Source organism: Grampus griseus (genome assembly GCF_964374135.1).
Source record: "Grampus griseus genome assembly, chromosome: 11".
Lineage (NCBI taxonomy): Eukaryota > Metazoa > Chordata > Mammalia > Artiodactyla > Delphinidae > Grampus > Grampus griseus.
The window spans coordinates 9724549-9744415 of NC_139005.1; positions in this window are offsets into that span (position 1 = coordinate 9724549).

Below are 19867 nucleotides of genomic sequence, written 5' to 3' on the forward strand. Positions count from 1 at the left end.
TATCTCTGATTCCCACATGAAGACACCTGGACCTACTGAATGAAATAGCTCAAAACTATCAACCCCTCCAAACTATCCTAGCTCTATCCTGCTGGGAAAGGAGAACCATCTTCACTTAGGGGCTCCAGAAAACTCATGAATTTTCATGTCATAATTTCCACCAAGGCTTTCTGAAGGCTAAGGCAGGATCTTTTTCATAAAAATCGGGCATGTGACAACGTTTGCATGATGGTTAGGACTCCAGTTATAGCAGGCTGCAGAACAAGGGTTGTCAACATGAATGGACCATTTGATCATTCAAGACATGAGGCACTGCTCGAAGGAGACAGGCAGATGATTTTTCCCAGTCAGTTTAATGACTCTTCCTTCTTTTAATTCAAGTCAATCCAAGGCAGCGCATTACAGTTAAATACCCACTGTTGGTCTGTCGAAGAATTTACAAAAAGGTCTCTGCCTTCGATTAACTTTTTGGAGAGTTTAGCACCAAACTCTACGCCTTGCCTGGGGTTGTCTAGAAAAACATCACACATATTCATTTGGAAACAAGTGCCTTGCAGCTGAATACCCCTAGCTCTACTCCCCTTCAGCTATTCCCAAGCCAGCTACCTGGAGTGACCCAGGCTGACAGCTGAGGGCATGGCCCCTTCAGTCCCACTTACCTCCTCTGCGTGCACGCTGGAGGCTGAGACTGTAGTGGCTGCGAGGTTGTAACTGCCAATGAGTAAGAAGGAGACAACCTCAGCGTCTTTAATCTCTCCCCAAACGGGCAGAAGGATGGAGGCCCGCACTCGGGTTCCTGCAGGGCCTATAAAGGGGTGTGGCTTTAGGAAAGACCGCCCCCTCCCCACAGCCTCCCATGTGACCTGGAGGCTGCGAGAGGCCCTCTGTTGGGCTCACGTGAGGACACTTCGTTCTTCTTCTGACCTGCTCCCTAAAAAGCCATCTCCAGTCTTCCCCACATCTTGATCATAAGACCCAAAAAAGCATCCATCCCAGAGGAATAAGATGTTTACTGGGCCGTAAAGAAGGGTCACACACATCAAAAGGGCCAGTGGTTGGCATCAGTGTGAATTAGGGGAAATTTGTCTTCTCTGCTCTGCCCGTTTCTTTTCCTCTCCTGTGGAGGTGGTTCCTCAGGCTTCGGCTGCCCATCAGGTGGGGTCCCTACCTGGACCAGCTCTTCCGGGATTGCCAAAGCCTTTGGTATAATTTCCCGCTCTCCTTGCTCTCCTCACCCCCATCAGAACGTACTCTTTCTCGGTCTCATTCCATTGGGGGTTTCCCAGGGCCCAAGATAGAAGAACTTGCAGTTAAAAGTTCCAGCTGATATTGGTATAACATATTCTTTTTCTCTGTGGTGACGTATAATAGAGCGCGCAGTACAGGGTCCAGGCTATACTGACTGCAGGCCACCCCCCAAGCTCCCCTTCAAATTTACTTAACTCCTTGGTTCTTTTCCTGGATATTTGCCTTTTAAAAAAATGTTTGGAGGTTTTCCTTGCTTTCATTTTTTAAATGAACTATTATTTTAATTTTATTTTTTAAAATTTTTTATCGGGGTATAGTTGATTTACAATGTTGTGTTAGTTTGTGCTGTACGGAAAAGTGAATCAGTTATACATATATCCACTCTTTTTTTAGATTCCTTTCCCGAATAGGCTATTACAGAGTATTGAGTAGAGTTCCCTGTGCTAGATATTAGGTCCCTATTAGTTATCCACAATTAATTTTAAAAAATTGAAGTATAGTTGATTTACAATGTTATGTTAGATTCTGGTATACAGCAAAGTGGTTCAGAGATATATATATCTTTGCTGTTTATATATGTTCTTTTTCATGTTCTTTTCTGTTATGGTTTATTACAGGATATTGAATATATGGATATTTGCATTTGACAGAGGACTCCTGAAGACCCCAATCAGTGCTTGTTAGCGTGGTTTCAAGTGTCCCTGTGAACGGGCCCCTCCCTCCCCCATCCAACCATATCTCCTTCAGGTCTGCTGACCCTGTGTTTTATTCACGTTGGTTTTCTCTCTCCCATCTGCTTGCCTTCTCTTAGGGGTTGTCCCTGTCCTGAACTACCGTTTGCTTTCCTCCCACTTATCCTCTGTGCTCAATTCCCATTGATCCTGCTTCCTACCCAAATATACTTTCCCTACATCTGAGGTCTAGTTCATCTTACCTCCTCTGTGAGCTTCCCTGATCACTCTGGCCCTCACTGATCACTCCTGCCAGGAACTCTACAACATGTAGGGTCTGTGTTGTCCAAAATTATGGAAATAATATTTTCTTCCCATTTTATTTGTATTAATCAATTTATTAATAACTATAAGCAATAAATGAATTTAAATAATACATCTATTAATTACTTTTATTTGTAGTGGTCTCATCCCCTTGATTAGACTTGTAGTTGCTTGGAGGTTAGGCTCCACATTTTATATCCCCATAGCACCTGGCCCTGTGGGGAGCACCTCCTAGGTGATGGATGGGTTGATTAATTGAAGGATTCTAATGATAGAATTCCAGGCCATGTGAAGGTACTTTTTAGCAGTGTGGTTTTCCAACCAATGCTTTTAAATGGAAACCACCTGCAAGTAAATCAGAATCTTAACAAACCCTGGACAAATTCATTCTGCAGTGGTGTTCTATCATATAAAGGCTCTTTAACTTTATTTTTTATTTTTTAAAACTTATTTATTTATGACTGCATTAGGTCTTTGTTGCTGTGCGCAGGCTTTCTCTAGTTGAGGTGAGCGGGGGCTACTCTTCTTTGTGGTGCGCGGGCTTCTCATTGCGGTGGCTTCTCTTGTGGAGCACGGGCTCTAGGCACGTGGGCTTCAGTAGTTGTGGCACCTGGGCTCAGCAGTTGTGGCTTGCGGGCTCTAGAGCGCAGGCTCAGCAGTTGTGGCTTGAGGGCTTAGTTGCTCCACAGCATGTGGGATCTTCCTGGACCAGGGCTCAAACCTGTGTCCCCTGCATTGGCAGGCGGATTCTTAACCACTGCGCCACCAGGGAAGTCCCAAGATTCCCTAACTTTAAAAAGCTTTTTTTTTCCTCTGAGAGAAGATGATTCTAGGGAGAAGAGTCCTCCCCTTTACTTGCTTTGGGCATAATCACGGTCTGTCTGAAGCTGTAAAAGCTAATCTAAAGTTTACGTTAAGCGTAAAGGAATTTTCCAGATGCTAAAATGTGACATCCAGGAGGATTCACCCAAAAGACCCTGTGAGCTGTGAAATTGCTGTTAGGAGAGCAACAGGAAGATTTCCCATTTAATTCTTCCAAGAGGACTATTTTGGCGACCATGTCTCTCCTCCCACCCATTTCTGACTGGCCTTTAGTCATGGCATTCCTCACTGTTGTGAGGTTTGAGTTACTGGTGTGCTAGTCTGCTAAGGAGATTCCTCCTGACCCCCTGATGGCTTGAGGCAGGTGAATTAATGGGTTAAAGACAACAAAGCCCTATGAGCACCTTAGATAAAAGAACTGTCACAGGTACTAATTATTGTTATTTTAAAATCTGGAGTCACAGAATTAGCCTATCTGCTCTGGGCCCTAAGGAAATGAGAGCTTCCTTTGCCTACACACATCCAAATTACTCACACCTCCTTACTTTTGTCTTTTATGTGGTGACAACACCACACCAAACAGCTCAGATATGGCTTTGATAAATCAAATTATACTGATTACAACCAGTCCACTGAAAAGGGAGATAAAACAGTCAAGAGGCCAAACGCCTTTTGCCAAACATCTATTTGCATTGTTTCCTTCTCCCAGAAACAGAGCTGGAGGCAATGTTAGAGGTGACCTAGTCTAACCCTCTCATTAATAATAATAATAAGGAAGCCACCATTATAACATGAGGAATTTAGCAATAGGAAGCAGAGGCCCAGAGTGATGAAGGGACGCGCCCACGGTGTGGAAGGTTAGAGGGAGACAACCGGCGTTGTCTGACTCCTGGTCCCATTCTTGCTGCTGTACCAGGTTGCTTTCCTGACACTTCTCACCTCGTGAGGACAGGCCCTAAGAGAGATAAGCCCTTAGATGTGATAAGTTGGTCATGACGTGAAAGAAAAAAAAAAGATTAGGAGAGGGCATCACATACCCTTCATCCCCAAACAGCTGTCATGGCAACCATGTGAGGACCAGCTAGCTGTGTGAGATGGGGTGAGTTAGCTGGGAACATCATTCACTCTTTTGCTCACTGCCCTCTCCAGGGCTGGCTTCATGGGGGTGCCACCAGTGCCATTGTTCAGGGCCCAACACACAGAAGTGTCCTGTACTTGGAATCTAATGCTTTGCTGTCACTGTTTTGAAATTCTTATTAATTTAATCTTTGAATTTGTGTTGTATCAGTGAAGTCAGATGGGACAATGAAGCAGGCACTGGGGGCTTGGAGCCTCGGCTCATACATGACCTGCCTTCCACGGTGTCTATGTCTCATCGCCTCCCTGCCTCTCTGGGACAGGTTCTCAGCCACCCCTCCACGCCACCCCAGGTGCACTGGGTCACCTGGTTTCCCCATTTCTGCCCCTGTCTCTCGACTGCTGCCACATTCCACTGGGCGCACCTGTCTGACGTGGGTTGGGGTGATGGGCCCTTGGAAATGGGGGATTGACTTATGTCCAAGCAGGGTCCTACATTTTCATTGTGCACTGGGCCCTGCAAATTATGTAGCTGGCCCTGGGCATCTCCTTCAGTTTTCTGGTATATGATGGCTAACTTGATCAATTTCCTATCAGGACGTTAATGTTGTACAGTTTAATTGTATATTATAATGTGCAGTTAGTTGTGAAGAACCGCAGTGTTTTATTTGGGTCAGGAAATTGTGAAGACTCTCAACTGAGTATTATTTAATTAGTATTCAGAGTATTTTGGGGGAAGAAAGTTATCTGACATTTTTTCCCCAGTTGGTGGCTATTATAACTTTTTTTTTTTTTTTTTTTTTGGCTACATTGGGTCTTCGTTGCTGTGCGCGGGCTTTCTCTAGTTGCGGCGAGCAGGGGCTACTCTTCATTGTAGTGCACAGGCTTCTCATTGCGGCGGCTTCTCTTGTTGTGAAGCACGGACTCTAGGCACATGGGCTCAGTAGTTGTGGCTTGCAGACTCTAGAGCGGAGGCTCGGTAGTTGTGGCTCATGGGCTTAGTTGCTCCGCAGCATGTGGGATCTTCCCAGACCAGGGACCAAACCCGTGTCTCCAGCATAGGCAGGCAAATTCTTAACCACTGCACCACCATGGAAGTCCCTATTATAACATTTTAATTGAACTAATATACATCGCTCTTATACTGGGTTGTTTTATCATTATTAGTAGAAGGAAGATGATGGGAAAAATGTAGAGGTATGTTCAAGTTCAACTTCTCGATCTGGAAGTGTAAACATGACAATATTGAGAAAAATACTAACCAATAAAAATTTTTATTTTATTTGAGCTGCATTCTGAAAAGGACGAAGTAGATGCAAAGTTTTATAATGAACATTATTTAAGTGTGATTTAATAAAATATGCAAAGCTTAACAAAAATGAGAGACAACATATAATTTGTGATGAAATTTTTACAAACGAAAACTTAAAATCTTCAAAATTAAAAACACACCCGAGAAAATAACATGGTAACCTGTCAATAAGTCCCTCACGTTTCCGAAGGGAAAATACATAAATTTATCAATGATTTCTAAGTTGTCATCTGCTATGAATGAAAGAGACTTCTAATAATCTATTTAACAACACATTAAGTGGCAAAAAGGAAAACGGGTCACACAACTGCTAACAATTATTCTTCCAGTATGTATGGAATAGGACATATGACTTTTGAGGGTAAAATGATACATCAGCTGACAAGTTGAAAATTAAACCTCTTAGTATCTCAGAATATCTCACCAAATCCGTACTACTGCAGAACATAGGGAAGCAACGCTTTAATGCAATTATAGTCTGATACAGAGTTTGTGATTCAGCTTGATAAAAACACTGATATAAATTTCCAACACTTTCAATTAGATCGGATACGAGTGACAAAAGGATTTTTTTCTTTTTTAAAAAATATATTTATTGGAGTATAATTGCTTTACCATGTTGTGTTAGTTTCTGCTGTACAACAAAGTGAATCAGCTATACATATATATATATCCCCATATCCCCTCCCTCTTGAGCCTCCCTCCCACCCTCCCTATCCCACCCCTCTAGGTGGTCACAAAGCACCGAGCTGATCTCTCTGTGCTATGCGGCTGCTTCCCACTAGCTATCTATTCTACATTTGGTAGTGTACATATGTCAGCGCTACTCTCTCACTTCATCCCAGCTTACCCTTCCTACTCCCCGTGTCCTCAAGTCCGTTCTCTACGTCTGAGTATTTCTGCCTTGCCACTAGGTTCATCAGTACCGTTTTTTTTTAGATTCCATATATGCGCTTTAGCATATGGTATTTGTTTTTCTCTTTCTGACTTACTTCACTCCGTATGACAGACTCTAGGTCCATCCACCTCATTACAAATAACACAATTTTGTTCCTACAAAAGGATTTTTTTTGTGGTGTTTAATTTCACTCGCAACTGGATTAGATATGATCTCTGAGTTGGAAAAAAAATATATATATATTTAAAATAAATAAATTTATTTATTTATTTATGGCTGCGTTGGGTCTTCATTGCTGTGTGCGGGCTTTCTCTAGCTGCAGCGAGTGGGGGCTACTCTTTGTTGCAGTGCGCGGGCTTCTCATTGTGGTGGCTTCTCTTATTGCGGAGCATGGGCTCTAGGTGCGCGGGCTTCAGTAGTTGTGGCTCGCAGGCTCAGTGGTTGTGGCTCACGGGCTTCAGTAATTGTGGCACGCGGGCTCTAGAGCGCAGGCTCGGTAGTTGTGGAGCACGGGCTTAGTTGCTCTGTGGCATGTGGGATCTTGCCGGACCGGGGATCGAACCCGTGTCCCCAGCATTGGCAGGCAGATTCTTAACCACTGAGCCACCAGGGAAGCCTGAAAATACATTGTTAATTCAGCTGTCTAAACTGGAAACCTGTAGAAGAATTACAAGCTTAGACAACAAACATGACCACAAAAAAGGACCAACAACCATGGTTTATTCATCATGAAGCTTTGGCACCTAAAGAAATTTTACTTGAACCTCACAAGTTTATTGAAATCAAATGAAATGCCAGTGAGCAAAACCTTTAGACATATTTTGTGCAGATGTTGGAGCTGGCTACATCCACTTACGTACACGGTGGAATTCCTGGTTGCCAGAAGGTAAAATACTAAGCTAAGCACAATACATACACTCAGAAATAAGATGTAGATTTCTTGGATTGAAAAACTGTCTCATTTGGCAGATATATTTGGACATGGTATTCGGATAATAAAAGTGCATGTTTAACTGATTTTGGGACATTCTTAAGTACAATTTTGGAGGAAAATCATGATATATTTTAACATGTCAAACACATTCAAGGATTCCAAAAGACGTGGTGGTTTTAAAAGATGGCTGTAATTCATCAAGAGATGGGATCGAATTCCCCTCCACTTGAAGCCCTGGCTGGCCTTAGTGATTCTCTTGTAACCAATAAAATGGGGTGGAGGTGATGATGTGCAAATTCTACCAAGGCTGGGTCAAAAATGCCTTGCAGCTTCAGTTTTGGTCCCTTGGAATGCTTGGTCTCTGGCTGCTTTCTCCTGAGACACAGTTGCTTTGTTCTTAGAATCCCAAGCCACACAAGAGACCACATGTAGGTTCTGTGGTCAACGGCACCAGCTGAGTCCAGCCTTCCAGCCATCGTGGCCAAAGCACCAGGCATGGGAATGGAAAAGCCAGTTGGGAAATGGATCCTCTTGTACCAGCGGTTCAGTTAAACCTTCGCTGAACAGGATTTATGTACATGTCAAATGGAAGACTTACTTGCATTGCTATGAGTTTTCTACAAGTTAAAGTTTATTTCTATAGAGTTCTAAAATAGCCTAGTCGAAGCCAAAGGCACACATCTTTATAGGATCAGCTAATCTCAGAGGCACCAGCATTCCATCAAAAGGATGTTCATTCCAAAGTCTTTAAATTTTTCTTATAAAGAAGGTAATTCTAGCTGCTGTATGTTCCCAACATAATTGTAACACATAGAATGGAAGGTTATAAAGTTAGAGATATGCATTGTTGTTACATTTTGCTTTTCTCTCAAGGTCACAATCATTACTTTTTCGAGGAAAATATGAAGCTTGAAAGAAAAATGTTTGAATAAAAGATCCATTTGAGGGACTTCCCTGGGTGCAGTGGTTAAGACTCCGCACTCCCAATGCAGGGGGCCCAGGTTCGATCCCTGGCCAGGGAACTAGATCGCACATGCATGTCGCAACTAAGAGTTTGCAATGCACAACTAAGGAGCCTGAATGCTGCAACTAAGGCCCGGCACAACCAAATAAATAAATAAATATTTTAAAAAAAGATACATTTGCTTTTCAAAACTGTGATCAATAATTGAATTAAACTTGAACAATGAAGAGAATAAATGATTGCATTTAATTCTTATACTGAAGAATGATAAAAAGACATTATGTTTATCATGAGGATTAAGATTAAAGAAAAATTTCCAGTGCTAACTAGGGAGTATTACTATATTACTAATCACAACAACCTATCTGGGTGCATTTTTAGGGTTTTCAATTTTGGTTGGATTTAAAAAGGGAAAGAACCAGGTCCAACAGTGTACCAGATGTACACACTGCTTTCTCCTCTGGTAGTCCATAGAATGAATTTACAAGCAGGTAAGCACGTCTGTTCACTAAATAAAAATCATGTCTAAATTTTTGTTTCTGTGTTGTTATTTAAAGTTTTTATATTCTATATAAGTAAAATACTATGCAATGTTGTCTCTGCTATGCTTTTTAAAATGACTTTTATTTATTTATTTATTTATTTTGGCCATGCTGCACAGCGTGTGGGATCTTAATTCCTCCACCAGGGATTGGACCCACGCCTCCTGCAGTGGAAGCACGGAGTCTCAACCACAGGACCACCAGGGAAGTCCCTAACAGACTTTTTAGAAAAAGCAGTTGTAGGGCTGGGCTTCCCTGGTGGCGCAGTGGTTGAGGGTCCGCCTGACGATTCAGGGGACACGGGTTCGTGCCCCGTCTGGGAGAATCCCACATGCTGCGGAGCGGCTGGGCCCGTGGGCCATGGCCGCTGAGCCTGCGCGTCCGGAGCCTGTGCTCCGCAACGGGAGAGGCCACGGCAGTGAGAGGCCCGCGTACCGCAAAAATAAAATAAAATAAAAGCAGTTTTAGGTTTACAGAAAAATGGAGTGTAAAATCCAGAGTTCCCATTCTCCCCCTTCCCCGCCTCCTACTCCAGTTTCCCCTGTTATTAACACCTTGCAATAGTATATGGTACGTTTGTTGCTATTGCTGAAGTAATATCGATACATTATTATTACCTGAAGTCTATTGTTTCTGACGTTTACATTTGTTCTTTGTGTTAAATTCTATGGATTTTGACAAATGTATCCATCATCACAGGATCATATGTATCGTTTCACTGCTCGAAAAATCCCCTGTGCTCCACCTCTTCATCCCCCCCTCTCTCCCCTACTCTGCTTTCACTTTACCATTGGTAGCAATGGGAAATACCTTTTCATAAAACGTGTGTTACGTGTGTGTGTGAGCGCTCGTTCTGGATTGAAAGGTAAAATGTATTTCTGATGCTGGGTTGGGATGAAAAAGAAGCTTGAAAAATACTAGTCTCATCCAATGAGCACTTGCTCACCCTCTGACTTGAGTTGGATGTTCGCTATGATCTTGGGCAAGTGTCTTGATCTCTTTAAGCTTAATAAATGTTTCCTCTTCCCTGTGGGTATATTTACATAACGGAAAAACTGATTTTTGTGATCATTTGGTCTGGGCTGAGTTAAAGAGTTTTGTAAGCAACATGATCGTATAAACCACACCAAAAGTTAAGTAAGACTGCTTAGACTAAGAGTACTATGAATTTTAAAGGACTTTTATACCTTAATTATCAGCGTGCAAAGTATTATGTTAAATTCGAATGTTAGGTCTTACACATTAAAGTAGCCCATTTATTTACTCCTAGAACCTCTCCCTAGAAATATGTTGTTGGCATTAACTCACTCATGGGCTTGTTCATTCTTCTAATGACTTTTTAAAAAATTTTATTTATTTATTTTTGGCTGTGTTGAGTCTTCGTTGCTGCACGCGGGCTTTCTCTAGTTGTGTTGACCAGGGGCTACTCTTCATTGTGGGCTCAGTAGTTGCAGCTCGTGGGCTCTAGAGTGCAGGCTCAGTAGTTGTGGTGCACTAAGCCTGTGGTGCACAGGCTTAGTTGCTCCGTGGCATGTGGAATCTTCCCGGACCAGGGCTCGAACCCACGTCCTCTGCATTGGCAGGCGCCACCAGGGAAGTCCTTTCTAATGACTTTTTATGAGCATCTATTTTGTGCCAGCCACCGTGCCTGTGCTTGAGCTATTGTTACCAGGTCCAAGCTCATACTGCTCGCCGCATGACAGGCCAATAAATTGAGAGACGAGATGTTGGGGCAAGTAATAGCGACTTTATCTGGAAACCAGCAGACCAAGAAGATGGCGGACAAGTGTCCCAAAGAACCATCTTCCCCGAGTTAGAATTCAGGCTTTATACAAAAGGGGTGGAGGTAAAGTCCTGGTGCCTGCCAGACTCTTCCTGCAGCCGTTCAGATGTGGGCCTGGTTAGTATGTTTCTTGCAAGCTAAACAAAGGTATCTTAGCTTAAAGTTCATTACCTGGGAGGCAGGGTTCCAAGAGATGGGCCATTTTATGTAATTTAAGCTTATAGGCAACATCCCTTTAGTGATTAACTTGTAATAGAACATAAAGGTTCTTCCCTATTACAATATCACATCACATGAGGCTTAGGGCCCATCACCTGTATTCAAGTTGCTTACAGACTGGGGGTGAGTAGAGGGTAAGCAGGTAATGAAAACAGCAAATATTCTGTGTGTACACCAGTGAGGGGGTCAGAGAAGACGTTTCAAGAGGGACAGATGTCTAAGCTGAGGGAAGCTATGTGAAATGAGGGGTAAGAGAGCTCCAGACAGAGGAAACAGCCCCCATCATGACCAACGTGAGCCATGGCGAGTAGGTGAGTGTGGAGGAAGCACCAATGGGTGAGAGAGAAGGAGACAGAGGGTCCCAGGCCTTGTATTTTAAGGAGTATAGATGCTATTCGGAGAGTAATTTTATGTATTGTGTTTAAGCTTTATATTGCATTGCATTTAATATATTTATTTATATATATATTTATTTACACATCACTGTGGAGCATCTCTATTTCTTTTGCCGACCTGTGGCTATAGTGATGAACAAAAGAGACATGTTTCTCGTGCTCAATGAGCTTACAGTTTGGTGGGAGAGCAGCCAATAAAACAGCAAAAAAAAAAAAAAAAGTATATGTATATATATATTTATATATAAATATTTACTGATTGTGGAAAGTACTATAAAAGATGCTGTGATGGGGAACTATGGACTGGGGTGCCTCTGTTAGGGTGGGTTGGGGGGGCCTCTCTGAGAAGCAGAGACCTGGAGGATGGGGAAGAACCAGCCATGCCCATGCAGAGTGGGAGAAAGAGCGTTCCAGGCAGAGGTCAAGATGGGCAGGAGCCTGGAGGTGCCAAAGAGCGTGGAAATTTGAGAAATTGCGAGAAGCCCATTGTCTGCATCATGGAGGGTTTAGCAAAGGAGGAGAGTGGAGATGGAAGTGGGCATCAGATGGTACAGGCACTTGCGACCCAGGGAATGGAGTCTGATGTCACAGGAAAACACTAAAGGGCATTAAGTAGGGAAGATGAATTGTACTGTGAAAAAAATCACTCTGGCTGCAGACTGTGTAACCTCATAAGAAACACGAGGCATTTGAGAATGGATCGGGGATCAGGATAGGAGGCAGGAGGCTGTCTCAAGAGTCCAGGTGAGCTGTGATGGCGGCTGTGAGTTTCCTAGGGTTGTGTGGGGGTGATAGAGCCAGTAAGATTCAAGAGACACTTTGGAAGTGGACTCTCTGTCTGGCTGGTGGTTGGGAGACGGAGAATGAAGGAAAACTGGGCTCCTGATACCCATAAACCTGTTCCACCAGCAGCCTTCCAGCGTTTATCGTAAACCCATCCTTCCAGTGGCTCAAATCAGAAGTCTTGGACTCATGTTGACTTTTCTCTTTCATGCCACATGTATAGATCCTGTTGGTTCTATCTTGAAAATACATACAGACTCTGATCACTTCTCACCACTTTGATGTCACCAGCTGGGCCTGAGTCACTGCCATCTCTTGTCTGATGGCTGCAGTGGCCTCCTAACTGGTCGTCTGCTTCCACTTTTGTCTCCCAACTGCAACCCTGACCCTAGACCTCTTCCAGTGTATAATCAATACAGCAGCAAGTTGAGTTTGATTATGTCAGCCCTCTGCTTAAAATCCGGTAGCAGGCTTCTCTATTTTATAAGAGGAAAAGCCAGTCTTTTAAGTGGCCTTCAAGGGAGTTCTCTGGCAGGCCCGGTGGTCAGGATTCGGCGCTCTCATTGCCATGGGCCTGGGTTCAATCCCTGGTCTGGGAACAACTTTTTTGGCACGGTGCAGCCAAAAAAAAAAAAAAAAAAAAAAAAAAAAAAAAAAACAGAAGAAGAAGAAGTAGCCTTTTAAGGCCTTAAATGACCAGGCCCTTCTCATTACCTTTCTGACCTTAGCCTTTGCTTATGCCGTTTCAGCCTCTCTGACCTGTTCCATAATCACACAGGCTCGCCTTTCTTAGGGTCTTTGCACTGGCTGTTTCCTCTGCCTAGAATGTACTTCCTTCCCCCACAGGGCTGCCTTCAAGGCTTTGTTCCCTACGAGGCCTCCCCTGACCACAGAGGCCTCCCCTGACCACACCCGTCAAAGTTTCACACCACCATCTCCATCCTGTACTCTCTAACGCTGCCCAATTTCTTACCCCGCTCTACTTTTTTAAAAAAATTTTTTAAATTTATTTTTATATTTATTTTTGGTTGTGCTGGGTCTTCGTTTCTGTGCGAGGGCTTTCTCTAGTTGCGGCAAGCGGGGGCCACTCTTCATCACGGTGCGCGGGCCTCTCACTATCGCGGCCTCTCGTTGCAAAGCACAGGCTCCAGACGCGCAGGCTCAGTAGCTGTGGCTCACGGGCCCAGTTGCTCCGCGGCATGCGGGATCTTCCCGGACCGGGGCACGAACCCGTGTCCCCTGCATTAGCAGGCAGATTCTCAACCACTGCGCCACCAGGGAAGCCCCTCGCTCTACTTTTTAATTTTCCACAGCCTTTATTGCTTTCTAAAATATAACGTAACAGAGAATTGTTCACTCTCTCTATTCCCTACCCTACAACGGCAAGGGTCTTTGTTTTGTTCACTGATAAATCTAATTGCCCAGAACAGTGCTTGGCCTATGGCAGGGGCTCGGGAAATACCTGTGAAATGAATGAATAATGAGAAGGAATTCAGAAGGTGTTTAGCCAGTGGGTGGAGCCAAATATCACAAACAATAAGCACCGGCTAAAGCAGGGCGAAGGGGGAGGACTTAGAGGCGGAGTCAGCAAAAGGCGTGCGCGCGTGAGCTCTCCCAGAGGCCCACTCCTGACCGGGCACGGCTGGAGGCACTGAGGCTGACTTCGTGCTGCAGGAGAGGGTCCCCACTCCTCCACACCCGCCCCTCCATCTCCTGGAAGAGACGCTGGGAGGCCAAGACATCAAGGTGAAATGGGGGCTTTCCCGGGGAGGAGGGCGGGGAATGGCCCTGTTGGCAGGAGGAATGTTCTGACCTCAGATGATAGCTGCGTGGGGAGGGGAAACTGCCTGAGGACCGTCCAGGAAATAAGGAAGATTTGTCTCTTAGGATGAGTTCCTGTTTTTGTTTTTTTGCGGTACGCGGGCCTCTCACCGTTGCGGCCTCTCCCGTTGTGGAGTACAAGCTCCGGACGCGCAGGCTCAGCGGCCATGGCTCACGGGCCCAGCCGCTCCGCGGCATGTGGGATCTTCCCGGACCGGGGCACGAACCCGTGTGCCCTGCATTGGCTGGCAGACTCTCAACCACTGCGCCACCAGGGAAGCCCCGGTTTTTTTAATTTTTATTTTTTTACTAATTTTTTTTGGCTGTGTTGAGTCTTCGTTGCTGCGCGTGGGCTTTTCTCTAGTTGCAGCGAGCGGGGGCTACTCTTCGTTGCGGTGCTCGGGCTTCTCATTGCGGTGGCTTCTCTTGTTGTGGAGAACGGGCTCTAGGTGCGTGGGCTTCAGTAGTTGTGGCTCGTGGGCTCTAGAGCACGGGCTCAGTAGTTGTGGCGCATGGGCTTAGTTGCTCCGTGGCATGTGGGATCTTCCTGGACCAGGGCTCGAACCCATGTCCCCTGCATTGGCAGGCGGATTCTTAACCACTGTGCCACCAGGGAAGCCCTGATTTCTGGTTTTTTGACTTGAGCAAGTTCATGAATGGTGGTGCTATTTAGAGAGTTGAGGAAGATGGAGGGAGGAAAAGGTTTGGGGGGATGGAAGAGTCTGAACCGAGACTTTCTGTTCTGGGCATGTTGAGTCTGAGAAATCTGTGAATTACTTGTGTGGATACATCAAGCAGTTCGTTGGATCTGTGCGTCTGGAGCTTATAGATTTATTTCTGCCTTTCTGTACTTTTTTTATGTCCAACTTCCTGTTGGCATCGTAGATATACACCAAGCTGGATAGCACACAGGTGGACCGCCTATCCCTCTCCATCCTCATTTCCCAGCTTGCTTTCAGCAGTTGCAAGAATTGGGAAATACAATCATTCATGTATCCATCCCACAATCATACACTGAGCTTTCACTGGGAGCTGAGAGAACAAAAATGAATACTACTAAGTATCAGCTCTCAGGAAAATCACATTGAGTTGGTGAGACTTGCTGACAAATACTTGAGATTTATGTACTCTGAGATGTGCGTAACTTAAAGAATAAATTAATACTTCCACCTCCTGCCAGAAAGAGACCCTCAAAAGAGAATGGATCTTAGCGGTGCCTTATGAGACCTTACAAGTGGTTATTTCAAAGTTTTTATGCTTTTTGTCACAAAACATGCAGGACAAAACTTGAGCGACAGTTCAGAATATGTCTGAGCAATGAACCCATTTCTTATTTCTGCATGCCTGAGGGTCACATTTTGAAAGGAGATGGGATGCATTTAAAAAATCAAGTCAGGAAAAGAGATGGGCTGGAAATGAACGCTTGGGAGTCACCGGGACATGGATGGTCAGAGAACCAGTGGGTGTGATCTGCATCGTCACAGATGGGCTCATCTTGGGAGAGTGTGCAGAGTGATGTGATGCGGTAATAAGAGGACAGAGTATGTCATCCTCCCTTCCCCCACCTTGGAGAACGCCAACATTTAAGGGCTGGGCGGGAGACAGAAGCCAATGAGGGAAGTAAGGAAGTGGTCAGAGGTGGGTGCACTTGGAGATTGACAGGTTACAGGTGCCAAAGGAGGAACTCAAGGGGGAAGGAGAGGTGTCAGTGTCAGCTGGTACAGAGGAGCATTCAACCCAGTGGGGACCAAAATGTGCCTGCTGGACTTTGTGGATGCAGATCAGTTTCAGAGGAAGTACCTGTCTATGAGTGGAGCGAAGGAGAAGAACATTCTGTGCGTGGAGTGACTTGTTAGGCAATTTGTGGGGGAAATGAGAGCCCTGACATGGTGCCTGGAAAGCCAGATGGGACTGAGGCAAGGTTTTCGTCTGTTCACATTGGAGCATGTGAGTGAGCATGATTATGTGGTAGGAGGAAAGCGCCACGGAAGAGGGAGAGACTGAAGTCATAAGGACAGAGTAAAACAGACGGGAATTCCGAGGGAAGGGAGAGACCTGGCTCCCAGCGCAAGTGACAGGATTCGCCTTGGCTGGCAGGTGGGACATCTCATCCTCAAGAGAGAGGCAAGGAGGCAAGGAAGGCGTACTCCACTGGGTACCAAGCTGCTTCTCCTAAGAATGAAACCGACTCCCCAAACCCTCCTTCCTCCACGGAGCCCTTGCAGATGCGTCCGAGTGCTGAAGGATCCTCCGGATTCTTAGAGTGGCTGAGGCTCTGCTGGGCTCTGCCTCTGGTTTAGGAGACCCCGTTCCTTTGTGGGTCTGCTCACACGGCAAATACCCTGCATGAGTCCACAGCGTGGCAGCTCGGAGGAAGGACTCTGGGAGTGGAGACAACATGATTACATACACGCATTATATGTTCAGAGGCACATATGCCGTGGGGTGGGGGGAGAGGGAATTGGATGAAGGTGGTCAAAAGGTAGAAACTTCCAGTTATAAGTAAGTCCTGGGGATGTCATGCACAGCAGGATAAATATAATTCTCACTGATGTCTGTCACACAGGAGAGTTGTTAAGAGAGTAAACCTGAAGTTTTCTCATCACAAGGAAAAAATATATTTTTTTATTTCTTCAACGTTGGTTCTTTTTTTTTTTGGCCGTGCCACACGGCTTGTGGGATGTTCCCCGACCAGGGATTGAACCTGGGCCCCGGAGGTGAAAGCCCAGAGTCCTAACCACTAGTCCACCAGGGAGCTCCCATTTAATGTTGTTTCTATATAAGATGATGGATGTTCGCTAAACTTATTGTAATAATCATTTCATGATGTATGGAAGTCATTATGCTGTACACTTTAAAGTTCTACAGTGCTGTATATTAATTATATCTCACTGAAACCTGAAGAAAAAAGAGTCCATATTTTGTAGACATTATTTAAGGTGGGACAATGGTCCTGTGTTAGTACACCAGAACTTCTTTTAGCTCACTTTTTTTTTTTTTCGGTACGCGGGGCTCTCACTGCTGTGGCCTCTCCCGTTGCAGAGAACAGGCTCCGGACACGCAGGCTCAGCGGCCATGGCTCACGGGCCCAGCCGCTCCGCGGCATGTGGGATCTCCCCGGACCAGGGCACGAACCCGTGTCCCCTGCATCGACAGGCGGACTCTCAACCACTGCGCCACCAGGGAAGTCCTCACTTTTAATCTATAGAGGGAGAGAAGACAGACAGGGCTGCTGCTGTGACAGGGAGCAAATAGGTTGCTGCTGGGTCTCTGTGCTGTTTCTGGAGTTGTAAGTTCTTGGAGTTTGTTTAGCTACATTCCAGGCAGCGGCACATGCCCTAGGGACATAGGGATTCTATCACTGCCCCTGCGGCTGAGCCTCAGAATAAATGATACAGGGGAGAGGGAGCACCCACCCCCTACACTCACTTGTAGAGTCGCATTCTGCCTCATTTCCTGTCTTGCCAGACAAGGAAAACAGACATTGAACTGAGTGTTTAGTAGTGTTTGCTCTTGGAGTTAAACTGCCTGTGTTCCAGTTCTGGCTCAGTTGGGTACCATCTGTGTAGCCTGGAGCGTGTTAATGAACCTCTCTGAGCTGCTCCAGCTCATCTGTAAATGGGGAGAGATGACAGTGCCTGTGGCTGCCTCATAGGACTGTGGTGTCTAGTAAATAAGGTAACTCGTGGAATGAGTTTGCACAGTGAATGCGTAATAAATGTGAGCTATCAATAACTCTTATTTTTAAAAATTCAAATGGATCTACATTAAGACTGAGCGTCTACTGTACACATAGCCTTATGCTAGGGGGTACGTGGGGACTCTAAATCGCTAGGAAGAGGGGTGTAAATGGAGGGATCGGGGAAGAATTCAAAGACTCTTGAGCTGGGACTCGAGGGATGGGTAGAGGATGGATAGGGAGACGTGGGGGGGGGATTCTAGGTGTGGGAACAGAGCGAGTAAAGGCGAGTCAAGTGGGGGACAGTGCAGGGGAACCAGCATTTATTCTCATTCTGCTGGAGGGTAAGGAACCCAAGAGACAGGAAGAGGCATGGTATGAGAAGTGGCTGTGTGGGGCAGCTCATAAACTGACTTTTTGATGAGGGTCTGATTAATTCATTGCCAGGGAAAAGGTAATTCAAGTTCTACCTGATGCTCGATCACGCGATAGCTCTACACAGCCCACGCCAACTCCTGCCATACCTTCAGTCGACTCTGGCCATTTTCACCTTACATGGATTGGTTCTTTTTTCTTTTTAAGATATTTTTGATGTGGACCATTTTTAAAGTCTTTACTGAATTTGTTACAATACTGCTTCTGTTTTATGTTTTGGTTTTCTGGCCAAGAGGCAGGTGGGATCTTAGCTTCCCGATCAGGGATCGAACCCGCACCCCCTACATTGGAAGGTGAAGTCTTAACCACTGGACCACCAGGAAAGTCCCCATGGATTGGTTCTTTTTTTTTTTTGCGGTACTCGGGCCTCTCACTGTTGTGGCCTCTCCCGTTGCGGAGCACAGGCTCCGGACACGCAGGCTCAGCGGCCATGGCTCACGGGCCTAGCCGTTCCGCGGCATCTGGGATCTTCCCGGACCGGGGCACGAACCCGTGTCCCCTGCATCGGCAGGCGGACTCCCATCCACGGTACCACCAGGGAAGTCCCCGTGGATTGGTTCTTGCTTCTGCATTTGTACATACTGCTTGAGACTATCCCCTAATTCCTAGAGAATGCTGGTTGTTATAGAAACCAAATACTTTAAAGGAAAAACCTAGAGTTTGTCAAGGATATAAATTCAAAGGCAAAACCCATGGCACTCGACCAAATCAATACCCATCCGCGTGGCATGCTATGAAGCTCTAATTACTGTGCTCAAGATCAATGTAACATTACTCAAGAGTGGAGAAGCCAAATGTAAATGAAGGAGGTCTTCCTTAAACAGGTGATGACCAACTCCCTGAGCTCAGCTAAGAGTCCCACGGTATTTATACACAATCACCTGACGGCCTGTAAGCGCTCACGTAAGCAGGAAAGTGTAGAATTGTGGTGTGGTACATGCAGGACAAAATTTATGAGGTGGTGCTCACAGAACATACAAGGGACATTTTTTTTTAATTTTATCAACATTTTAAAAATTGAAGTATAGTTGATTTACAGTGTTGTGTTAATTTCTGCTGTACAGCAAAGTGATTCAGTTATACATATATGTATTCTTTTTTTAGTATTCTTTTCCATTATAGTTTATCATAGGATATTGAATATAGTTCCCTGTGCTATACAGTAGGACCTTGTTTATCCATCCTATATATAATCGCTTACATCTGCTAACTCCAGCCTCCCACTCCATTCCCTCCCCCAAACCCTGTCCCCCTTGGCAACCACCAGTCTGTTCTCCATGTCAGTGATTCTGTTTCCGTTTTGTAGAAAGGTTCATTTGTGTCATATTTTAGATTCCACGTATAAGTGATATCATATGACATTTGCTTTTCTCTTTCTGACTTACTTCACTTAGTATGATAATCTCTAGTCGCATCCATGTTGCTGCAAATGGCATTATTTCGTTCTTTTTTACGGCTGAGTAGTATTCCATTGTATACACGTACACAATGAGTTGCATACAAGAATACTAATGGCACAGGAAGATGGTCTGTGGCGGAAGGCAGAGCATCCTTATACGTGCAGCTCCAGGGAGGCTGCCGCCTTGAGGCTGTGATTCCGAGCATTACACCTAGAGCACAATTTGAATATTTGCTAATATCTCTACTGTTTACTGTTTTCAAACTTAATTATACAACAATCTAAAATACCGGCCATATGTTCTACTCCTCTAGGGAGAGGAGGAGAGGGATGGGGCCAGAGGGTCTTTTCATTGACCTCTATTTTAGGAAAGATACAGACAAGAAAGTGGGTTGGAGTTGGGAAAAAAGATTGCTTTAGGGACTTCCCTGGCGGTCCAGCGGTTGAGACTTTGCCTTCCAACGCAGGGGGTGTGGGTTCAATCCCTTGTCAGGGAGCTAAGATCCCACATACCTTGGGGCCAAAACACCAAAGCATAAAACAGAAGCAGTATTGTAACAA